The sequence below is a fragment of the Sus scrofa genome, chromosome 2, assembly GCF_000003025.6.
Source record: "Sus scrofa isolate TJ Tabasco breed Duroc chromosome 2, Sscrofa11.1, whole genome shotgun sequence".
NCBI classification, from domain to species: domain Eukaryota; kingdom Metazoa; phylum Chordata; class Mammalia; order Artiodactyla; family Suidae; genus Sus; species Sus scrofa.
Genome location: NC_010444.4, coordinates 131,983,426 through 132,007,287, shown reverse-complemented (window position 1 = coordinate 132,007,287; position 23,862 = coordinate 131,983,426). Strand labels below are relative to the sequence as shown.

General features: G+C 37.4%; 1 long non-coding RNA gene across 1 annotated transcript in view; it reads right to left on the bottom strand.

The window, feature by feature from the left end:
- Positions 1–9,269, bottom strand: part of LOC102163451 — a 146,238-nt gene extending 136,969 nt beyond the window's left edge. The window contains exon 1 of the long non-coding RNA XR_301982.3: positions 9,091–9,269. This is a non-coding gene — a long non-coding RNA (uncharacterized LOC102163451). The remainder of the gene's footprint in view (positions 1–9,090) is intronic.

Below are 23,862 nucleotides of genomic sequence, written 5' to 3'. Positions count from 1 at the left end.
TATTGCAAGATGGACTATTAAGTTTGGTCAGTGATATTATTTGTAAAGGTGAAAGAATGTTGCAAAATTGAGAGACTTGCTTTATTGTTAATAACACATCCAAGAGTTAAGAAAATTTCAAACAGGAATTCCCACTGTGGCACAATGGGTTAAGAATCTGACTGCAGAGGCTCTGCTCACTGGAGAGGTGGGTTAGATCCCCAGCCTGGCACAGTGGGCTAAAGAATACTTTGTTGCTGCAGCTATGGTGTAGGTAGCAGCTGTGGCTCAGATTCAATCCCTGGCCTGGGGAACTTCCGCTTGCTACAGGTGCGACCATAAAAAAAAGAAAAGAAAATTTAGAACAATTTGTGATTATCTTCTGAAACATTTTTTTTTTTTTTTGGTCTTTTTGTCTTTGTTGTTGCTATTTCTTGGGCTGCTACCCGCGGCATATGGAGGTTCCCAGGCTAGGGGTCGAATCGAGCTGTAGCCACTGGCCTATGCCAGAGCCACAGCAACGCGGGATCCGAGCCGCGTCTGCAACCTACACCACAGCTCACGGCAACGCCGGATCGTTAACCCACTGAGCAAGGGCAGGGACCGAACCCGCAACCTCATGGTTCCTAGTCGGATTCGTTAACCACTGCGCCACAACAGGAACTCCCTTCTGAAACATTTAAAAGGGCAAGATATTAAATATGTGGAAGTCCAAAATAAAAATAGAAAATAACATAAGATCACTCAATAAATACATTTCTTTCTCTCTTTCTTTCTGTCTCTTTCTTTCTTTCTTTCTTTCTGTCTTCCTTCCTTCCTTCCTTCCTTCCTGTCTGTCTGTCTTTTTAGGGTGGCACCCACAGTATATGGAGGTTCCCAGGCTAGGGGCTGAATAGGAGTGACAGCTGCCAGCCACAGTCACAGCCACGCCAGATCAGAGCCACATCTGTGACCTACACCACAGCCCACTGCAACACCGGATGGTTAACACACTAAGGCCGGAGCTCGAACCCCTGTCCTCATGCATACTAATTGGGTTCATTAACCACGGAGCCATGACGGCAACTCCAATAAGCACATTTCTTCTGAACTTGTGGAGAGTGATCACTTGAAAATAATTGTATCATTCCTCTAGGAAATACTTCATTTCCCTTGCCAAACTAGGTTTTTAGCTTTCCTAGTCCTAGTTAATCCTGCTCTTCAAACAGATAAGAAATATGGAAACCAAAGGAAGATTTTTTTATATTTATTATAATTATAAAGACATTTTGATACTAATTTCGTCTCACATTCATTTAAGGCCTTGTGGAATTTAAATTTTAGCCCAAAGCAAAGAAACTCAAGATGAATGGTTCTTTTCATTAAACAATAGAAGACTATCATGTTTCTCATAATGTCAAAAACAAATAAAAAGCCAGCAGTCATGCACTGATGAATAACAGATCACTGAGTCCTTTTAATCATGTCATTTAAAAAAACTCTTTACTTTCTTGTTACATCAAAACTATAAAATCACTTTATAAAATCCAAATGCCTATATTACAGAATAAAAGCTACCACATTATGTTAGCCCCCCATAATTTAAGCCAAATGCTTCACAAATCACATATATAGATTCTAATTTACCTTTCAAAATCAAATCTTGCATGAGCTATGGGCACCGAACATAAAATTTTGTTTTGGCTCAGCCTGAAATTTAAAGAAATGAAACTGGATTTCACTGATATTTTACCCTGAGCCTGAAAAAGCCACTAATGTTCCCATTTTTATCTTCTCCCGATAACTTTCTTGAACGCATATACACAAAGGATATACTTCTGTTGCCCCACATGGAAATAAGATAAGGAGACTGGTGTAATGGGGACACAGAGGGCTTCACTCTAAAGTAATTATTCCTGGATGGGGTTCAGGGCAGTCAAAGAGAATCTTTCTACACTGAGAATTTTTAGACAATTTATAACATAGGCAACGTTAGATTTTCACGGGGGCATTTAGGTAAATTGATTTTCATGGACTAGTGGAGACCATTTAGGGAAAGAACAGAAATTAACATCAATTGTGCCCAATTGTTCTAGTTGTGCCCATAAAACCATCTGTGGATGAAAGAGCTGTGTGCGACACCAAAGCAACTTTGTTCAAACACTGTGAGATAATACATCCTGTCATGTCCTCTTTTTCCCTTTTCACATAAAACTGGGGCAGACCAGGGGGTCCTAAATGGGAAGACAAATGAGAGGAAAAATTATAAATGGTCCAGTGTTTAGGAGAACTTGTCAAGTAACTTCACTTGCCGACCGAAGTGCTCAAGCAGTAAGTGTATAAAACGGACGATGTTCACGTTTTTGCCATGGTGTGCAAGCACACAAACACAACAGCAAGCCCTGGGTGGTCCTAGAGGGAAAGGGACCTTATGGCAAATTATGCAAGGAAAACCTTAACGCACACTGCCTCAGGGAACTGAAGAGCCACATCATAAAACCAATTTGAGTCCGTAATAAAGTTAGAAGGAGAGTCTGCCTAAAACACAACCTCTGAATTCTCTCTGAAACAGGCTGTTATTGAAACAAAACCCAAACCTTGCAAACTAGAAATTAAGTCTAAGCAACAAGATGCAAATCACCTACAGCTAGAGACAGAGTAGATTAAGTAAACATTCTTGAATGGCTACCACAACATTTAATGCATGATACTCAGGGCCAAGATAATTTTGCTCACTCATTCATTCAGCAAATATTTATTTAATGAGTGCCTACTACATGGACCTGGTACCATTCTAGACCCTGGAAATGTTATCCATGGTCAAAAATAACAAAGATCCTAGTGCACATTACATTTTACCGGTGGGAGATAGAAAACAAACAGCAAAAAATAAATCATAGAGTGTGGAGTGGAAGAACAAAGCAGTGGAAGAAACAAAGCAAGTTAAGGCTGATAAGAAATGTGGAAAGGGAGCAGGCTCAAGAACGTTGTCCTTGACCTAATGAAGGTAAGGAACCCATGCTGATACTGTCTACACAGCAGGGGGAAATCCTCATCCAAGAACGTGTTAGCTTGTTTGAGGAAGAACAAGGAAACCAACGTGACTGGAGTAGAGTAAAAATTAGGGAGAGAATGGGGTTCAAATGCTGCAAAGCCTCACTGGCTACTGTAAAGACTTTGTCTTTGCCTCTGAGATGGGTGGTCACTGCACAATTATGAATGTGTAAGGGAGGTGGTAAGTGTAGCAGACCCCTCTGGCTGCTATGTGAAGAGTAGATTATAAGGAGGTGAGAGTGGAAAAGGGGAATCTCAGTAACAATACAGCAAGAACGAAGGTGAGATAAGATGGCCTCAATAGCAGCAAGGCCAAAGAACAATAGAATGAGGGGGATTCATCCCCTTGCTCAGGGTAATGATGCTTGCGTGAGCTGTGTGTAGTTGCAGACGGCTCGGATCCGCGTTGCTGGCTCTGCGTAGGCAGTGGCTACAGCTCCGATTCGACCCTAGCTGGAACCTCCATATGCGCGGAGCGGCCAAGAAATAGCAAAAAGACCCCCTCAAAAAAAGTGAGCAGCAAAAGAGGGGATGAGAAGGGACTCCCTTTGGGGCCGAATAATTTTAATTTGTGAAAACTGTCCTGTGCTTTGTAGGGTGGTTGGCAGGATCTCTCAGCTCTAGTAATGAGATGCCAGTAGCAAACTCTCACTTTATTTGTGACAACCAAAAATGTCTCTAGACTTTTCCCAGGGATGGGGAGTGGAGAACAGCTGGTTTAGGACAAATATTCTAGAGGTATTTAATTTTTTTAATAAACATTTTGTTTTATTTTGGCTGTGGTGTGCAGGGGCTTGATGTGGGATCTCAGTTCTCAGACTAAGGACTGAACCCAGACTATAGCCATGAAAGTGCCGAATCCTAACCACTAGACAACCAGAAAAACTTCCTAGAACAAGTATCCTAGATGTATTTCACGAAAAAGCCAAAATGATCGGAAAGAGATGAGTCAAGTATGATGTATTAGCTGAAGGCTACTTAACTTTCGTCACCATGAAACAACAAAGAGGGTTTCACAAATAAAACAAGTAATCCAGAGTGTGTTGGTGGGCCATGTTCAACAGGGTGATCCAGGGACCGGCTTGAAGGGGGACACGGCCGTCTTAATTATTTCTAATAAATTAGAGATATAGATATTAGAGGTGCAGCTTACAAGAACTAAGCCACTTTTCAACTTGTAGAAAGGGAGGAAAAAATACTGAGGTCAAAAAACAGCAATTTGAAGAACACGAGGCAGAAATTGCATGCCTCACTTTCACTCAAATCTCACTGGAGGAAACTAAAGCCATATGGCTACACAGAGCTACAGAAAAATCTGAAATGGGGTCTCTAGCTGGGAGTATACACAGCTAAGCCACATGTGGCTGGAGAAGAATCTATAGCTAAATTAAAGTATTGAAAATGGGGGACAGTTAACAGTTAACTCTGCCAACAGTGTCTCCAAAGCTTCTTGGTCACTAGAAGGATCATGTTCCACTAACCTTATTAGGAAAAAATACTGGTAGAGCTCCTTTGTCCAAGGTGTGTGTGTCAGGGGCAGGGGGGAGAGGTTATGAGGAATTCATTATTTTTGAACAACTTTAAGATATTTATTTGACGGTCGAGTAGAGCTAGTCACTACAGCAGAAGAGGGTTTTGGAGTTGAAATATAAATTTGGGGATTCAAACTTATAAAACAGATAAGCTCACAGAGGAAGCATATATACAAGAGCAAAGAATTCCAAGAATTAAATCATACACTATTCTGATGCTTACAAGGCCGGAAGAAGATGAAAAATCAACAAATGAGACTAAAAAAAAAAAAAGGACCAAAAAAAAAAAAATCAGTGGAGTATCCTGAAGCTGAGTGAAAAAGTGCTTTAAGGAAAACAAAAGGATCAATTAGTCAAAACTCTGATAAGCAGTAAGATGAAGATGAAAAAGTAACCATGATGACCTTGGAAAGAGCAGTTCTGGTTAGACAGTGAATGTGAAAAATGTTCAAGAGAAAATGAGGGAGGGATTTGGAGACAACAATTACGGGAACTTATTCAAGGAGTTTTACTGTAGAGCAGAGCATAGGGATGAAGCGGAGGCCAAGAGTGTGGGGTGGGAGATGGTGATGAGATTTTCATAAGGTGGTAAGCTTTATAGCATTTTTTTTTTTTGCACCCTTGGTATGGATGTGAAATTTCCCAGTCTAGGGACTGAACCTACACTACAGCAGTGACCTGAGCTACCATAGTAACCATGCCAGATCCTTAACCTACTATACCACAAGGAAACTCCAGCTTTATACCATTTTGAATAATAATCTAAACTCTCCAGAAGACTAAAGGAAATTAGCATTGGTGTTTGCTAATTTTTCCTAGTACCTCAAAGTTTAACTAGCTTTATTTTACTATTAAATTCTATTAATATTTTCCTCTTTAAAAAGTGACATCATGGAAAAATGTGTATCTTCATTCAGAATATGAATAGAGGAGTTCCCATCATGACACAAGAAACAAATCCAACTAGGAACCATGAGGTTGTGGGTTCGATCCCTGGCCTTGCTCAGTGGGTCAAGGATCTGGCACTGCCATGAGCTGTGGTGTAGTTTGCAGACGTTGCTTGGATCTTGGGTTGCTATGGCTGTGGTGTAGGCTGGTAGCTATAGCTTCCATTAGACCCCTAGCCTGGGAACCTCCATATGCTACAGGTGTAGCCCTAAAAAACAAACAAACAAAAAACAAAAAAAAAAGAAAGAAAGAAAAGAAAGAAAATTAAATACAAGAGACATAAAATTTTTATATATTAAATTTCATATAAGAAGGGTTATTTGGAATATTAAGGTTGATGTTCAGTCAATATGGGTTAGCATGGCCTCTACTAGACTTTTTCCCCAAATCTGATAATCTTTGCAACAAACTATATGTTTCTCACAACAAAGCTGTCATAAAGATGACAGAAAGGGTGACTATCAAATAACAGGAAAAGAGCAAGCGAATATTAACAAAATAAAGACTGATATAACGTTTTTTGTCTTTTTGCCTTTTCTAGGGCCGCTCCCATGGCATATGGAGGTTCCCAGGCTAGGGGTCCAATCGGAGCTGTAGCTGCCAGCCTACACCACAGCCACAGCAACACCAGATCCGAGCCGCATCTGCGACCTATACCAGAGCTCACGGCAATACCAGATCCTTAAGCCACTGAGCGAGGCCAGGGATCGAACCCGCAACCTCATGGTTCCTAGTTAGATTCATTAACCACTGCACCACGACGGGAACTCCCAAGACTGGCATAACTATTCATGTGAAAACCAACTTTGAAGCAAAAAGCATTACTAGCAGATAAAGAGGATTAATACCTAATAAAAATAACACAAAACATTTGGAAAATAAAATGCTCCAAAATTTATATATATTTAGTAACACTGCCTCAAATGTATAAGGGAAAAGTTGCCTGAAATTCAGGGAAACACTGACAAATGTATCATCATAGTAATAATTTTAATCTAATATTCATTAATCGCTAAAGCATAGACATACACACTAATCAATAAGCTTGATCTAAAGGACATAAATACATCAATCCTAATAAACTGGGAGAGAATTTTTTCCCACACACAATTAGAACATTGGCAAACCTTGACCATATACTATAACTATATGGTCAAGTTACTTAGTAACTACAAGTAAATCTCAACAACTATTAAACTGTGACCACACAAAATTAAGTTAGATATCAATATAAAGACAACATTAAAAATATTCCATTTTGGGGAAATTTTTAAATATAGCTCTAAATAACACATAGGTCCAAGAAGATCAATCAGTGCCCTTTTTTTAATTAATTGGTGCCTATGCTATGCTAACTGTTAAGTAATTTTTAAATATCATCCTAGCAAAGACTAAAGAAGAGATGAATCTTTGCATGATTGATTAACAAATAAGAAAGAGAAAGCAAAAAATATTAGGAATAAAAAATACTTTACTAAAGATATGTGGATTTAAAAAAAATTAATGTATAGGTAATAAGCATTAAAATGAATAAAAAGAAATTTGAAATCTTATATTACCTTAGAATGCAACTTATTAATAATGGCTCAAAAAGATAGCGTGAAAAAGAGTATCCCATAACTATTAAGAAAAATAGTTGAAAAGGTATACTATTTCCCCTCTATCCTAAAAGAAAATGTGGGCCCATTTCAGAGGTGAGTTCCTACATTCATTCAAGGAGTAAATCAGTTGAAAATAAAAGCTCTTCTACAGAATGTAAAATTAAGGGACATAGAATGAATGAGGCTAAAATATTGGGGGGTTTTGTTTTGTCTTTTGTCTTTTAGGGCCACACTTGCAGCATATGGAGGTTCCCAGGCTGGGGTCCAACTGGAGCTGTAGCCGCTGGCCTACACTAGGCCACGACAACATGGGATCCAAGCCATGTCTGCGACCTACAGCACAGCTCATGGCAGTGCTGGATCCTTAACCTACTGAGCGAGGCCAGGGATCAAACCTGAAACCTCATGGTTCCTAGTTGGATTCATTTCTGCTGCACAATGATGGAACTCCGAGGCTAAAATATCTTTGATATCCATACTGGAATAGGTAATAAGAAGTATAGCATTGTAAATAAATCTTTTTAAAGAACCCAAAAAGAGAAAAATCCTATATAATACATTTCACTGAATCTGACAATAAATTTAAAAATTGTAATGGACAGATTACATTACATTTTTTTTTCCAGGAGAGCAGGGATTGTTCAATATCAGAAAATGGATTAATGCAAACTTGCTTTAAATGACAGAATAAGAAGATGCTTTAGTAGGTCTACCTGATGCCAAATTCATATAAATGAGATGTTATACACAAAAAGAAAACACTCAAAAGTGTTAACTAACTACTCTGTTGGTGTGGCAAGTTACTTTGACTCAATTTTTTGATTTTGTAATACTGTTTGTATTATTTGTATAATTATTGGGTTTTACCTTTGGTATATTATTTACTGAAAACACTGTAATTTGTATAAAATTTTTATTACTAAAATCATTTATGAAATGGATTATAATTTTATTTCTTATAATTCAGTTCAGATTTCAAATATTCACTAGTATCACAGACATATTTAGATATCCTAAACCCAGAGAAACTTTTAAAAGTGTTATCTATAAATTTGACATGTGCTAAAATTCAGTTGTAATATGTTTGCCTGATTCTGTCTTGGAAAGTCTTTCTATGACCAATCCAAGATTTTTAAGAACTATTAGTGTATTTGTGTTTTCTTCTTCTTGTGCCAATTTGGTATTTCATATTTTTCCCTTTAAAATAGTTCACCTGGGATTTTAATTATTCCTGTATGATTACTTATACTCTTCTTTCATAATTTGTAACTTCTACTAACTATATTTGAAGCTATTCCTTTTCATCTTATATCTTATATTTTCTCTTATTTCTTGTTCAACCTCAGAGAAAGTTCATCTATTCATATTAGCCATTTCATAGAGTACCAACAATTTCTTCTGTAAAAGAGACAAAGCTAATATTTTCAAAATTGTAAATCCTTCCGTACTTTTTATAAAGCAACAGTATGGTTGAAATGATTAATAGAATAGATAAATCTCTAGCACATGCTTAACTAAAAAGGTAAAATGGTATTAATATCATAAAAAGACTACAACACCAAAACCATGAAAATGATCATAAGAAATTATTATTTAATTAGGAAAATTATCAGTCATAAAATATTATGCACTTAACATCAAGGATTTGAAATATATAAAGCTGAAAATTTGGGTCTACTCGAACAAACTGAGAATTTATATTAAGAAAATGTTATATAAATCATATCAAGAACTCAGAAATTTCTAAGAAACAATAGATCGAATAGACTCAAATTAAGCAAATAGAAAGAAGACTAAAATAAATACTGAGATTTATCTGATATAGGATAGCTCTGCATGCAATAGGGAATACACTTATTTAAAACAAGCATTGGATATCGATAAAAATTGACCCAGTAATAAGCTACAAAGTAAATATCCTAAAAAGTACACACATACAGGAGGCATTAATGCAACCAAATGAAATAGCTCAAAAGTCCACAAAAAGATAAGCTTACCCATATGTACAAAGATTGGTGTCTTATTGGCTACTCTGGGTTGGCCCCCATTGGGGTAACGGAGATGACTTGGTTTTGCTATTTTTGCTCTGCAGGCAGCTAACCCAGGCATGTTCTCATGGTAATGGCAGAGTGTGTGAGTCAGAGGAAAATATGCAATGCCTTCTGAGCTAGGCTTGGAACTGACACACTGTCATTTCCAGCTCTTATTGGCCAAAGTCAGCCAGAGGAAAACCCTGATTCAAGGGAGAAGGAACTAGATTGCACCTCTTTATTTAGAGGAGATAGGAATTCTCAGGGCAGAGTGGCTCTAGGCAAGTGTGAAGAATTAAGACCAGTAGTGCAATCAGTCTATCATAAGAGAACCTAGAAAGAGAACCTACACAGTGCTTGGCAACGAGTAAGTGTGCATGCAATGCAATGCTGGTTCAAATAACAAGGAGAAAAATTACCTACGTGTACCCTCTTCAAAGTAAGTACAACACAATATATTAGAGTGACAGATTATAGAAGATAATGGGAAAACATTTTCTTTTATGGGCAAGTAACATCTATGTTTTTATAAAGTAAAAGAAGGAAAACCAATTCAAGGTTTGTTCCAAAGAACAGTGAGAGCTTGATAAAGCATTAACATATTAGTATTAATATAATTTCTAGCTGCTCTGCTCATGTTTCCCTTTTTAAGAACAGTGAAGGAACTTTAAATATTCTGTGATATTTTAGTCTTTATAGGAGGAAAAGCTATTTCAACCACTTCAGAGAATACCTTGAAGATCGTTGACAACCTAAGACTTTATTAATAATAATATTTCCCTTTCTGGAGAAAAGTACAACAGCCTTTAGCATAGTTTCCTAATCATTTAATTAAAATCTCACAACAAAAGCTTTGTACGTAATATGGTGAAAACAGGGAAAGTATGGAATATTATCACTAAGCACTGTGAATTGATGAAGAATTTTAATAATGGGTGATGAATATGATACTATTGCATAATAATGGTTTCTTTATGTTTCATAATACTGCCACCTAATGTATTCTGAGCACTTTTCATTTATACTATGTTTCAATTCAGAAAGGATTTGAGGTTCTGAATGGTCTTGACTCTTTAAAGTATTTTGCAATTTTGAGTCCACTGTCTTACGATTAACTCCTGATATGTAACACTAGAAAGAAGAAAAAAGAGACTTGTTCCCATTTATTCATATGCCATATTGTAGTATAAGCCTAGGACTGCACCAATAAAGTGAGGCTGTGAAAAACAGAGTTCTAAGAGTAACCCAAAAGGGTATTTTTTAATTAAATTTGGAACCCTCTGCACAGGAGAATTTAAATTTTGTGCCCCCTGAGATATCAAAATAAATGAATTATACTCTAGTTACATGCAAAGAATGCTTTATTTTTTTAGAAAAATTTTAAGCATACTGCATAAAAGATTAATAGATGCAACAAAATGCATTAAACAGATGTGGCTAGAGTACCTGCTCCAAATGCCAGCTGGATTTGTAATTACCTTTTTGGAGAGATTGAAGACCTGAATGGGTTGCACTGAATGTGGTATATATCACTTCTTGACAGTCAATGCTACTTGTAAATCTCTTCTAATTAAAGAGAATATATAAATATATTTTATATATATAGTACATTTTATTATCTATGTTTTATAAAGAAATTGCTATATTAAATTAATATAAAATAAATATATTAGGATATAGATCCTTATATAAAAAAGGAGATAGATATAGATATGATTTTGTACTATAAGATTTGATTTCTATCACACTGCCTTTTAACCAGAGATAGAGGACAATTCCTAGGAAAGAACAAAGAGAAACAGCTCACAGACTAAAGAATTTGTAACATTGCTTGATTTGTAGGCCGGCTATTTCTCTTAGCACAGACACTAAAGCCAATTTATCTGTCATTTAAATAAGTCTATAATTGGAGTTCCCATCGTGGTGCAGTGGTTAACGAATCTGACTAGGAACCATGAGGTTGCGGGTTCGGTCCCTGCCCTTGCTCAGTGGGTTAACGATCCGGCGTTGTCGTGAGCTGTGGTGTCGGTTGCAGATGCGGCTCGGATCCAGCCGTTGCTGTGGCTCTGGTGTAGGCCGGTGGCTACAGCTCCGATTGGACCCCTAGCCTGGGAACCTCCATATGCCGTGGGAGTGGCCCAAGAAATGGCAAAAAGACCAAAAAAAAAAAAAAAAGTCTATAATTGAACAGACAGGTGAAAAGGGGCTATCGACTCCAAATTAGATGCAAAAGAAATCCCTTCAAAACCAGCATGCTAGACTTTCGTACCGTTACTTTAAAAACTAGATTGTAACTCTGCATAAATTAAAGGCCAAAAGATGACAATGATGAGCAAGTGCTGAGATGCAACAGAGGAAGTCACATTTTAAGGGGAATGACAGGGAAAGAAAATTTAAGCAGGAGACAACTCCCCTCCCTGGTCCCCTTTCCTGCTGTATGGGGTATCTTGTTCAGTGCACTCTTTGAAAATGAAGGTTTTGTCTTACAGGCACTCTCCAGGTATCCCCGTTAGAGCTCTCCATCGACCCCCGCCGCCCCTGTCTCTGTGGTCTATGATCATGCACACTTGGCTGAAAGAGCTCACAGGCAAGTCCCATGCAGGCTCTTCTTGCCACATGCTGCTTCTGCCCCACTGCCATTTCAGCCCCTGCACTTTGTTCTGCACATATTGAAACCTCCACTCCAGGGAAAGTTTGGGAATATATACAGAGTGTTACAACAAAGATGCATGTAGGAGAGATGAGATACCTGTACAAGTGGATGCTAAGGGTGATTCTTGGGGGAGTCCAAGAAAAAAATAATTAAGAGTTAGCTTTTCACAAAGGCCAACTCCCTTTGGCCAACTCCCCTTTTCTAGCTTTTACCTTTCTGTCTGAGGGTCTACCCTCCACTGTGTCAGAAGTAAATTCTATTTTTAGTCTTCTTTGTGAACATCTCCCCCCTCTCCCCCCCCCCCTCTTTAATAGGTTCTAGTTTTGGTTTTTTTTTTTTTTTTTTAACCCTCAGAGGAACTTCTCGCCTGGAATCTGGTCCTTTCCTCAGGCCCTGTAATTTATCCATCCCCTGACATCGAATTCCTGAGTATAGATTAACAAGACTTCAGGATGTATCAGCAGGAAACCATAGGTAGACTGTGGCACCCCATACTCAAGGCACCCAGAGTCTGGTCTGCTCAAGACTCTCCACTTGTGTGAGATAAAGATATGCTTTCTTGGTCTTCCCCAAAAAAGGGTTTCATGTTCTGTTTTTTAACCACACACACACATACACACACTTCTCATAATGTGAATGTTAACATATCTTTCCATAAATGAAACATATTTTTGCAATGAAGATAATTGAATTTAGCAATATGATTTATTAAGTCAATTTCCCTTGTTCAAACTTCATTTTCCAGACAATGTACCAAGCATTTTTTGTCAAAGCTGTGGTTTTCAAAGTATGGTTTGGGAACTCCTCAGGTGGAAAACTATTTTAAAATAACAGCTGAGATGTCATTTGCCTTTTCTACTTTCATGCTAAATGTATAGGGTAATTTCCTAAATGTAAAGGAATTACATTGTAACGTAAAGCTGCTGCATGTAGTGTGTGCTCATGAACCTTTGCGTCCTCTAAATTTTTTTTTGAAATAAGCTCTTTGCTGTATTTATGAATTTTTAAGAGTATAAACAGGTTTTTAGATGAAAACACTAGGTGACAATGGGGAATAGAAAGTGACAGATACAAAACCATTCACTTCTACTTCTTCAAACTGGAGACATTCATTTCCGATGAACGTTGCACAGGTGTATCACAAATGCTGAGTTTTACAATTACAATTTTTCTGCCCCTAAAGTACATCAAATATCTGGTCTAGGTGTTCTGCCACACAAATCTTTGTAAGGAAAAGTTAGCAGTGTAGCTACGTTTTAGCCCAGAATTTGGACTTTTATTCTCTCATACCTCCAAAGTTGTGATTTTCTTTCCCTAGGTGATACCTTTGTATCTGTATATTGTATATAATTTTATTATTAACATTAATCATTCTTGGAAGTTCCTGCTGTGGCTCAGCAGTAATGAGCCCAACAAGTATCCATGAGGATGCGGGTTGATCCCTGGGCCTAGCTCAATGGGTTAAGGATCCGGTGTTGCAGATGCGGCTCAGATCCCAAGCTGCAGATGTTGCCACGATTCAAGCCCTAGCCTGGGAATTTCCATGTGCTGCAAGTGCAGCCCTAAAAAGCAAAGCAAAAAAATAAAGAAACAAATAAACAAAAAAAACCTACCAAGAAAACAAAACTAACCCCCCAAAACCCTAACCATTCTTATAGTACATTATACTAGAAATTTAGGAATTTCTGTAGATATTACAAATCTCTATAATAGAAAAACATTTATACTTTACAAATGATAACTGATTTAAGGACCAATTTACGAGAGAAGAAAATGAAAACATAAACCAAAAAATCTGATTTCTGAAGACAGTCATTTTCTATCCAGAGTGAGATATAATAGGCAACTACTGAGAAACTATTGGGACTATCATTTGATGTGAAGTTTGAGAGCAAACAGCCAGTAACATTGACCATCTAATTATAGTTTAATAGTCAGTGAAAAAATTCGCTTTAAGTTTTGCATTTCTTTTGGATTCCCTGTTTTAAGATACCTTAAAAACAGCAGGAAGGGAAAATGCGGTAGCACAGTATCAATGAGCTAAATTTCACCTGTAAACCTGACTTCTGGCATTTCTATCCACATGGCTTCTATGTGTACCAAGAGGTTTCCTGTTATTTATCTAGGAAGCATTTCTCTCCTTGACTACCCATTATTTTATCCTAGATCCTCATAGGCTAAGCATAGCTCAAGAACTTACAAATTCCAGTTTCTTATCCAGACTCTTTACCACTTTAAAAGTTACTTCCTGGTAGCATATGTACTGAGAAACTGCTAAAAGTGGGTCACAACTAAAAATAATGGGTCAATATAAAAAGACTTAGAGATTATTATGAAAAAATAACTGACCCATACAGTTACTACTTTAATCATATTTTTAAAAATCAGCTTCGTTTTATGATCATTCAAGCATTATAAAACCTAGTTTGAAGTTACTTCAAATTCTTTTCCACTGGCTTTTCCTTTTGTTGGTGTTAATACAGAATAGAAATAGCAGGCATGATTTAGAATTCAAAACAAACCTCAGAACCCATATAGCTCCCACGTGCCTGTATCTTGGGAAAAGAAGAAACGTCAAAATGACCTACTTTGTGCCTTTTAGCTTAGTACAATAGTTAAAATAAAAGAAGCTTTTATTTTTAAAAGCTGCACTGTGAAACAGTTAAAATGAAAGAAGCTTCAACATGTCTCTGTTTTTATTGTCACCATAGATATGTTTCAGGGCTCTAGCCAAGCCCAAATGCAACTCTGTGGCTTTGAGCTTTCATACGTTCTCTGCTGACCTTTGGAGCCCAAGTGTCAAGTTAACATCTTCCTGATCACACCTGATCTGGTTGGGCCAAGCAGATACTCTTTTTCAAGAATTTTAACTTGGAGTTCCCTTTGTGGTGCAGTGGAAATGAATCCGACTAGGAACCATGAGGTTTCAGGCTCAATACCTTGCCTCGCTCAGTGTGTTAAGGATCTGGCATTGCTGTGGCTGTGGCTGTGGCTGGGCAGCTGTAGCTCCGATTGGACTCCTAGCCGCAGGTGCAGCCCTAAAAAGACAAACAAACAAACCAAAAAAAAAACAAAGAGGGAAGCAAAAAAAAAAATTAACTAAGGAGACCATGTGGCCTGACAATTGAAATTAACAAGCTGGAGGATAGCAGCCCCCCTCACAACACCCCCCACACCCATACAACACCCCCCCACACACACACACACAACCTAAGTGCATACAGAAGCCTCAATTCAAGGGCATGTCTTTCAAGAAAATGCTTGTCCTCCCCTAAATCCACCTCACCTCTCCTTCTGGCTAATAGACTAGTAACTAGGATCAAAACCTCTGCACAGCCAATTGATGAACAGAAGATAAAGGGATTATTCACACAAGGATGTGTAGGACCTTGCAAAGCATTTACACAGGAACAGAGACGACGTGCCTGGGAATGGGCCCTGAAGGGACTAAACCAGAGTAGAATACAGAGCTAAATAATGTAAATAATGGAGGGTTTTCTGATTGGGGATATTCTACTCTGACTTACAAATAATACACTTGCAGTAACTCCTAAAGGAGAGAGTTCAAATGAGGTGAATGTACCAGAACTGCCTTGGTATTGTTGTCAAAGGGAATGGAAGGCTCACAGATGCAATGTGCTACAGTGAATCTGGTATGAGACGGAAGAACGTATCAGATACCTGTGTTCCTCAAGAGGACAAAGAGAACATGCCCTTCACTAACATGTAAAGAAATGTGTTACTGAAGAAGTCACAGCAACATTGAGAAGCTCCATAAGGGCTATTCTTTGCAGGGTAGGAGTGATGGCAGAGATGGTTTTACAGAACTGGATCTCTACTGACAATTAGTACGACAGAATTCAGGACTAGGAGAGGCAATGTAGCAATACTTCACCACAGGATTCAAGGTGATGAAATTGCTGTTGCTGTCAACAAGGCCAAATTGCTATCCAAGGGACCTTGATGGCTCATAAACACAGGGGCAAGGAAGATGCTAAACCAAGCAGGTCCTTGCTTTAATATATACTGATAGCATTTTCCCAATAGAAAGAACCACAATTCCTTATTTGCTCAGTTTCCATTCTTGAGCAAGTTCTCAGAGCCAGTGTCTTTTGATCGAAGAAAAGGATTAAAGCTTAAGGACAGACCCTGTAACACTAAAGAAAGTATGCATAGTTGTAAAAGGGGATCTATAGCCATGTACCAAGTAGTTGAATACTAGAAAAATGTCTAGATCTTTCTAGAACTTGTGTGTGCAGGGTCTGAGCTGCCACTGATACTAAAGCATTGATACCAAATGTTGTTATAGCCCTCTATTATTTAAGGACATATGGAGGCCGGGTAATAAATGTTCTGGCTCATACCCACCTCATAGTGAGGCCAGTGGATCCAAAAATCCACCTGGTGGTCGTTTTCTGAGTGCATAAAATCAGAATGGGTATACTTCGGAGCTGGCAGAACCCCACTTTGGCTCTTGTCCTGTAGAGTAAGAGTTAACATGGTAGGCTATTCCAAGTAGAAGCCTTCAAAACAATCACCACTGATGGAGATAGTTAATCACAACACTGTAGTCTTCCCAGAGATAGCTGCACACTCAATGACTTCAATATCTTGGTTATATTGGGACATATCTTCAAGGTCAAGAGCACCTCACACCGGCTACTGCAAAGAAAGAGGCACAGAATGGGGCAGCCTGGTTCAGGCTTGGGGGCAGTATATACATTCTGAGAATACTATTCCAAACTCTTATCAGTTTTGAGAGGGGCGTGCAGCAATGGAAGGCTCTGCAGTGTAAGTATGAGGCTGCTTAAGCCATATAACCTAGCAGTTCCTGTGGTGCTGGACACATGAGGATAGATGAAAATGCATGTCTCAGTAGGATTTTTCCCCAGATCTCTAGAACTTAAAAAAAAAGTTATGCCTTCAGCAGATAATTTCTGGCATGCTACATAGCCCATGTAGAGAGTGAGCATCTTACCCTGAGACACCATAAGCCTATGCACATGGCCACCAGTTGTGAGCTGTCAACTCTACAAGGTTTATAACCTTAGGCTGGCACAGCAGCTATCCATTGTGTGACAGGAACAGTGCATTTGGTGTTAGGCCTTAGAATGTCCTGAAGATACAAGTAAATTACAGGAAGAGTTATCACAGACCTTCGTCTACCATGCCATCTATTTCTATTTTACTAATGACTCCCTACTGTCTTCTATTAGTGATCTCATGGGGGTTGGCTTTAGGAGGTCCCTACTGACTAGTTGAACAGAGGACGACAAAACATGGTTGAATGAAAGAAGGTCAACTCTGTCTGTAGGTGCAGCTCAAACCCACATTGCAGCTACACTACAGCCCCACTCACTAGTGGCACACAGAGAATGTGTATGTGTGCATGGATGTGCTGTATTTCCAATGGGCAGACCCAAGGTTCTCGCTTCCCTGATTCCTTTTTCTCTTGAGAATACATTACATTATCATATTTTTTTTTGTATTAGAGAGAAGAAGTTTGAGGTAGGAATACCTGTGTATTCCTGAGCAGTGAAGAGGAGTTTCACTGGGTGGTCTTAAGACGCTAAGGAATAACATTGGAAAGTTGAGGACAAGATGGTCCGTAAGAGGAAATACCTATTCAATATTTGCTCATTTTTCTATTAGCTCGTTTTTGTTTTCTCAATGATTTGGAGAAGTTTTTTGCTGATTTTAAACAAAGTCCCTTGATGTCATATGTACTCCAAATAGTTCTTCCTGAGTGATTTTTCACTTTATTCCCCCCTAATTTTGTAGTTGGATCAAGTCTTACTTTTCATGTAGTACAATATATAAAGTTTCTATTTTTTTAGAATGTGTGCCTTTGTATACCATTTAATTTCTAATTACCCTCAATGCCAAAGAGATTATTCTCTTTTGTTTTTGTCCAGAAGGTCTGGTGTTATATCTTTCACATTTAGAACTACAGAACATCTGGAGTTAATTTTTGCATATACTGTGAAAGGAGTAGGAGGAGATGAGGTAGGGACTTTTTTCTTTCTTTTTTAAATGTAGATATCCAACAGCACCAGTACTATTTATTGAAACACCCATTTCCTCCACTGCAACGTAATGTAACTGTTACAACTTAAGTGCCTCTAAGAGTTGGCTTTGTTCCTGGACCCTCCAATAGATTCCACTGGTCTGTTTCTCTTTAATTGTGAGAATAGCTAGCCATTACATTCTATCCTGATAGTAATTCTTGAGTAGGGCCTCCACTTTCATTGTGGTTGTTTCTCTCCTTTCTCCTCTACCTTCTCCTCCAACTGCCAATTTTTTTTTAATGTTTAAATTTAATACAATCCAAGAACCACCTTTGAATTGCAACAAAGAGCTATTGCTATTTCAGCTGGTTTTCAATGAATCTATAGATGGCTTTGGAGAAGACTGACATTTTTATAATAAAGCATCTTCTAAGACATCAACAGGATAGAACTTTCTTTACATTTAAGTTTTTTTAATTTCAGTAATGTTTTACAGATTTCAACACAGAGAACATGCACATCTTTTGTGAGATTTGTTATGGTTTTTAAAATTACCTTTTAAAATTATCTTTTATATTTGTCATTGATCTGGGCCATACGAAGTTCTTGCTTCCTGATTCCTTTTTCTCTTGAGAATACATTACATTATCATATTTTGTTATATTAGAGTAATTCTGCATTCTATCCTTGATAGTATGTATGTTTTATTTTCAAATGCTACTGCATGTCTCCAAAGAGTGATGTTTCTGTTTTAGCAGGCAATTAATTTGGTCAGGTACAGTTAGGAACTCTCTCGGACAGTCACTCAAGTCCCAGTCCAGTTCCTGTGTGTTTGGCAAGGCTGTTTTGAATCCATCTGGTGCACCTGTGTTTAAGCTACCAGCCAGAGATTTGGCAACGTTTATACCCAGAATTTTGATCTTGTCTTCTTTAGCTTTCTCTCTCTAATTGTTTCCACTGTCTTTGGTAGCCCTGACTCTCCTCTGTGATTCTTATGGCCATAACCACTGCAGGTTTTCTATTAAAATTTGAGTCATTCCATGTGGTAGGGTTCGGAGGCAGTTTGCCTTCAAATTAGAAACTATGTAAAAGAGAAAGTCACTCAATGCTGTTTATTTTTTTTCTACCGGTTATACCCATTCAGAATCTATCTGCTTTAGTCTTTCCTGAATCTGTTCAGGTGGTGTGGAACTGTTTCAGCCAGAGCTAATAGTTGTCATATGAGGAATGGGTGGGTGGTTGGTGTGATGAAGCCCCCTCCTCCTATCACAATTTTAATTTTAAATTGGCTCATCTGACGGTTTCTCCTGCCTTTTCCCCCATCTCGGTCTTCTTTTGTTTGAGGTTATTATGGGCAATTTTAAACTTAAATAACAGACCTACATTTTAAATTTTTAGAGGCTCTGGATAATGTTATTTCTTTCAGAGAGGGATTACCCTCTCCTGTGAGGGCAGATCACCTTAATCCAATCAGAGACTGGGCTGATTTGGGCTAGATTTGTGTCATTGTCAATTTCTGTCTACTTTACTTCTAGGAATGTTGTTCTTCAGGACTCCAGACTAAGAGCACAAAGTACCTCTAATAGTATCTTTTTCCCTTGGCTTATCTTAAACTCCAATTTTCTCTCCTTAGGACTATGTGAAAATACTGAATACCCCCACTCTCCTTTTCAGAGATTTTCCTCTTAACATCTAAGCCTCTTGCCCTGTATAGTTTAAGAATTTGTCCAGTTCCCTAAGGGGACAGTCAAGATTGAAGCATATAATTGTATACTCTAGACTTCTTTCCATGACCTTTGACTCTCAAGTCCAGGGGGATGTGCTTGGCAGATGTAAACTTTGTGTGTCATCTCTCCAAAACCAAGAATTACCTGAAGTTTTTCTGTCTCTTCTACCTCTTTTTATTCTCAGCCTCTTGCCTTGAGTAAATATAATGGACAAAAGAACCTGGAAGTAAAGTAGCTCTCCGAGGTTAGCATCAGATAGGCCCCTCAAGTTCAAATCACCAAGCAGTTCTGATTGATAAAAACTCAAACAGAATACATATATGCATATGTGTGTTGGTCTGCAGTGAACTACTATATCATATCAAGAAGTACAAGTCCTCATTGTTTTGAATGAATTAATGGACAAAAATCCTTTAAAAGAGTCTTTAATTATATGTTGCCATATATACACATACAACACACACACACACACTATATATATATGGTTAAATGTATATATATATACACACACACACAAATACATTTTCCAATTGAACAGGAAAAACAGTGTACATAAAAAATAACAAAACTTATGCAAATAGATTAAGTTCCAAATTTTACTTGCAGATTACAGATGAATCTCTATAGGTGTGTTCTTATGCATGTAAATTTAAGGAGATACTAAGAAAACAGGACCTCACCCGCAAGCATGGTGAGAGATAATTCAAAGACACACAGTGTGAGAAGAAACTTCAGGAGTTTTTGTTGCTTTTATTTATCAAATATTAGAAGCTACTTGGTATTAGAAGTCCAAGAGTCTTCTAGGAAATTATGGCTCCCGTTTCTATTGTGTGTTAAGAACCAGTCCAAAGTTTCTGAGAAGGAGATAACAATATGATTAAGATATATGATGTAGCTGTTAGTCCAAAAAGAAGATGAACTAGATATTTCTTTTTTTCTATATACTTAAAGAATATCTCTATTTATAAAATTGCCATTAATAACAGAAAAATTTTAAAAACCAAAATGAAGAGGGACTTGTGGATGACTTTTTGAATGTTTAGTGTTTACCAAACACAGTTAAGTTCTTTTTTGATTATTTACTGAATGCACATGTAACTGTACAGCTAATGTAAAATAGAAGCTCTAAAGTAATTACCAGTAAAGCCCTTCTCTTTACATTCCTACTTCCCTGTCAACATGAAAACATGATTAAATGTGAATATATCTCTGTGGGCCTATTTCCTTGGTGCATTTATATGTTTATGTCTTTTTCTATGCATGTACATGTTGATATACACACACTTTAGGCATTAATTCTATATCTTTTTTCCCCAAATCTTACTATTTTCACTTAATAATTAATATAAAACATTTTCCATGTCATTTCATATAGATCTCTTTATCAAGTTTCGTATGGTGGTACATTTTTTTTTGGGGGGGGGAGGCCACACCCACAGCATATAAAGTTCCCAGACTAGGGGCTGAATTAGACCTGTGGCTGCCAGGCTACACCACAGCCACAGCAACATAGGATCTGAGCTACCTCTGTGAGCTACACCACAGCTCATGGAAATGCCAGATCCTTTAACTCACTAAGCAAGGCCAGGGATTGAGCCCGTGTCCTCATGGATACTAGTTAGGCTTGTTACCACTGAGTCACAATGGGAACTCTATGGTGGTACGATTTCTTTTTTTAGTAATTCCCCTATCAACTTATATACTATATTTCCATATGTTTATATTTTGTATAAAGTTAGAATAAATGCCTTTGGACAAAAACAATTTGAGAAATGTTTGACTATAAGAAAGAATTTTAAAACTATGTATTCTGTCAAAATGTGTATGAAGTTACAAACATACTTCATAAATACTGCAGAATGGATTGAAAGCCATTGCAATAAATGAATATTAAAATAAACTGAGTTACTCGACCCAAAGAGGACCACACGGAGACACGTTGTAATTAAAACTGCAAAAATTAAAGAGAGAAAACCAAAAGCAGCATGGGCAAGGAAAAATTACATACAAGGGAATTCTCATAGGTCTATCACCTGACCTCCCTGCAGACTGCAGGCCAGAAGGGACTGGCATGATATACTTAAAGTGACTAAAGGGGAAAACCTATAACCAAAAATACTGCCCAGCCAGACTCCCATTCAGATTTGATAGAGGGATAAAAAAGTTTATAGACACATAAAAGGTAAAGAGTTCAGCACCACCAAACTAGCCTTACAAGAAATGTTCCAGGGAATTCTCTACATGAAAAAAATATAAAAATTTTGAAAGGAAAAAGCTTATCAGTAATGGCAAATATACAGTCAAGATAGTAAATCAACCAGGTAAAAAGCTAGTAGGAAGGTTAAAAGGCAAAAATAGTAAAATTATCTATATCCGCAATAGGCAGTTAAAAGATACTTAAAACAAATAGATGCAAAATATTTGTCTAAAACAGCCATCATGAAGTAAAGGGAGTAAAATGTAAGAAATTAAGAGCTCAACAACCAGAATAATCATACACATATAAAGATTTCTATGTATAAAACTTCATTGTAACCACAAACCAAAAATCTATAATAGACATAAACACAAAAAAAAGAGTAAGATATCCAACTATAACTCTGAAGATAGTCATCAAATCACAAGGAAAGAGAACAAAAGGAAAAAAAGAATGACAAAACTACAAAAATAACCCCGAAACAACAAACAAAATGGCAATAAGTACATGCCTATCAATAATTATCTTAAGTGTAAAAGGACTAAATACAATAATTAAAAGATATAGAGTGGCTGAATGAATACAAAACAAAACTCTTATATAGGTGCCTATAAGAGATCCACTCCAGATCTAAAGACTCACATAGACTAAAGTGAGAGGATGGGAAAAATAGTCCATGTAAGTGGAAATCAAAAGAAAGCTGGGGTAACAATACTTCTATCAGACAAAATAGATTTTAAAACAAAGACTGTTATAAGAGATAAGGACTCTACATAATGATCAAGGGATCAATCCAAAATAAGATATAATAACTGTAAATACACACAGTAACACTATAATAATATGGCGAATTTAACACACTCTACTTCTCCACTTACATATATGGTCAATTACTCTACAACAAGTATGCAAGAATATACAAGGGAGAAAATACAATCTCTTCAAGCAGCGGTGCTCAGAAAACTGGAGTGCTATATCTAAAATAATACAATTAGACATTCTCTATCACAATATATAAAAATAAAATGGATTTATTTAAAATACATTGAAGACCTAAATGTAAGATCAGAAGCCATAAAACTCCTAGAAGAAAACAAAGGTAAAATATTCTTTGACACAAATTATACCAGTATTTTTGGGTTCTGTCTCCTAAGACAAAGGGTCAAAAACAAAAATAAACAAATGGGGCTTGATTAAACTTAAAAGATTTGGCACAACAAAGGACACCATCAACAAAAATGAAAAGACAATCTGTTGAATAGGAGAAAATATTTGCTAATATGACTGATTAGGGGTTACTATCCTAAGTACATAAACAGCTCATATAGCTCATTATCAAAAATCTCCAACAACCCAATTAAAAAGTGGGCAGAAGACTTGAATAGACCTTCTTCCAAAGAAGACATGCAGATGACCAACAGATGTTAAACATGTAAAAATATGCTTAACGTCATTAATCATTAGAGAAATGCAAATTAAAACCTAGTGAAGTATCACCCCACATGTGCCAGGAAGGCTGTCATCAAAAACAGGAAAATAAGTATTGACAAGGATGTTGAGAAAAGCGAATTCTTACGTACTACCAGTGGGAATGCAAATTGGTGCAGCCACTGTGGAAGTACAGGGACTATAGCCAGTATTTTATAATAACCATAAATGAAGTATAATCTGGAGTTCCCTTCATGGCTCAGCAGTTAATGAACCCGACTAGGATCCATGAGGATGCAGGTTTGATCGCTGGCCTCACTCAATGGGTTAAGGATCCGATATTGCCATGAGCTGTGGTGTAGGTCACAGATGCGGCTCAGATCTGGCATTGCTGTGGCTGTGGCGTAGGCCTGTGGCTACAGCTCCAATTTGACCCCTAGCCTGGGAACCTCCATATGCCATGAGTGCAGCCCTAAAAAGCAAAAAAAATTTTAAAAAACACTGAACATCTTCACTAAAGCAAAAACTTCCTCTCCCTGCATCCTCACCTCTAATCCACTGCCTTCCCACTGTTCTCATTGTTCCGGGGGGAAATTTTCATAAATTTAAAATAAGTGAATTTGAGTACTTACAAATATTTAGTTTATGCTTTAGCTTTTTTTATTAAAAAGTAATGCTGACACATGGCAAAATTCAAAGATTATAAAATCATATACAAACATAGGC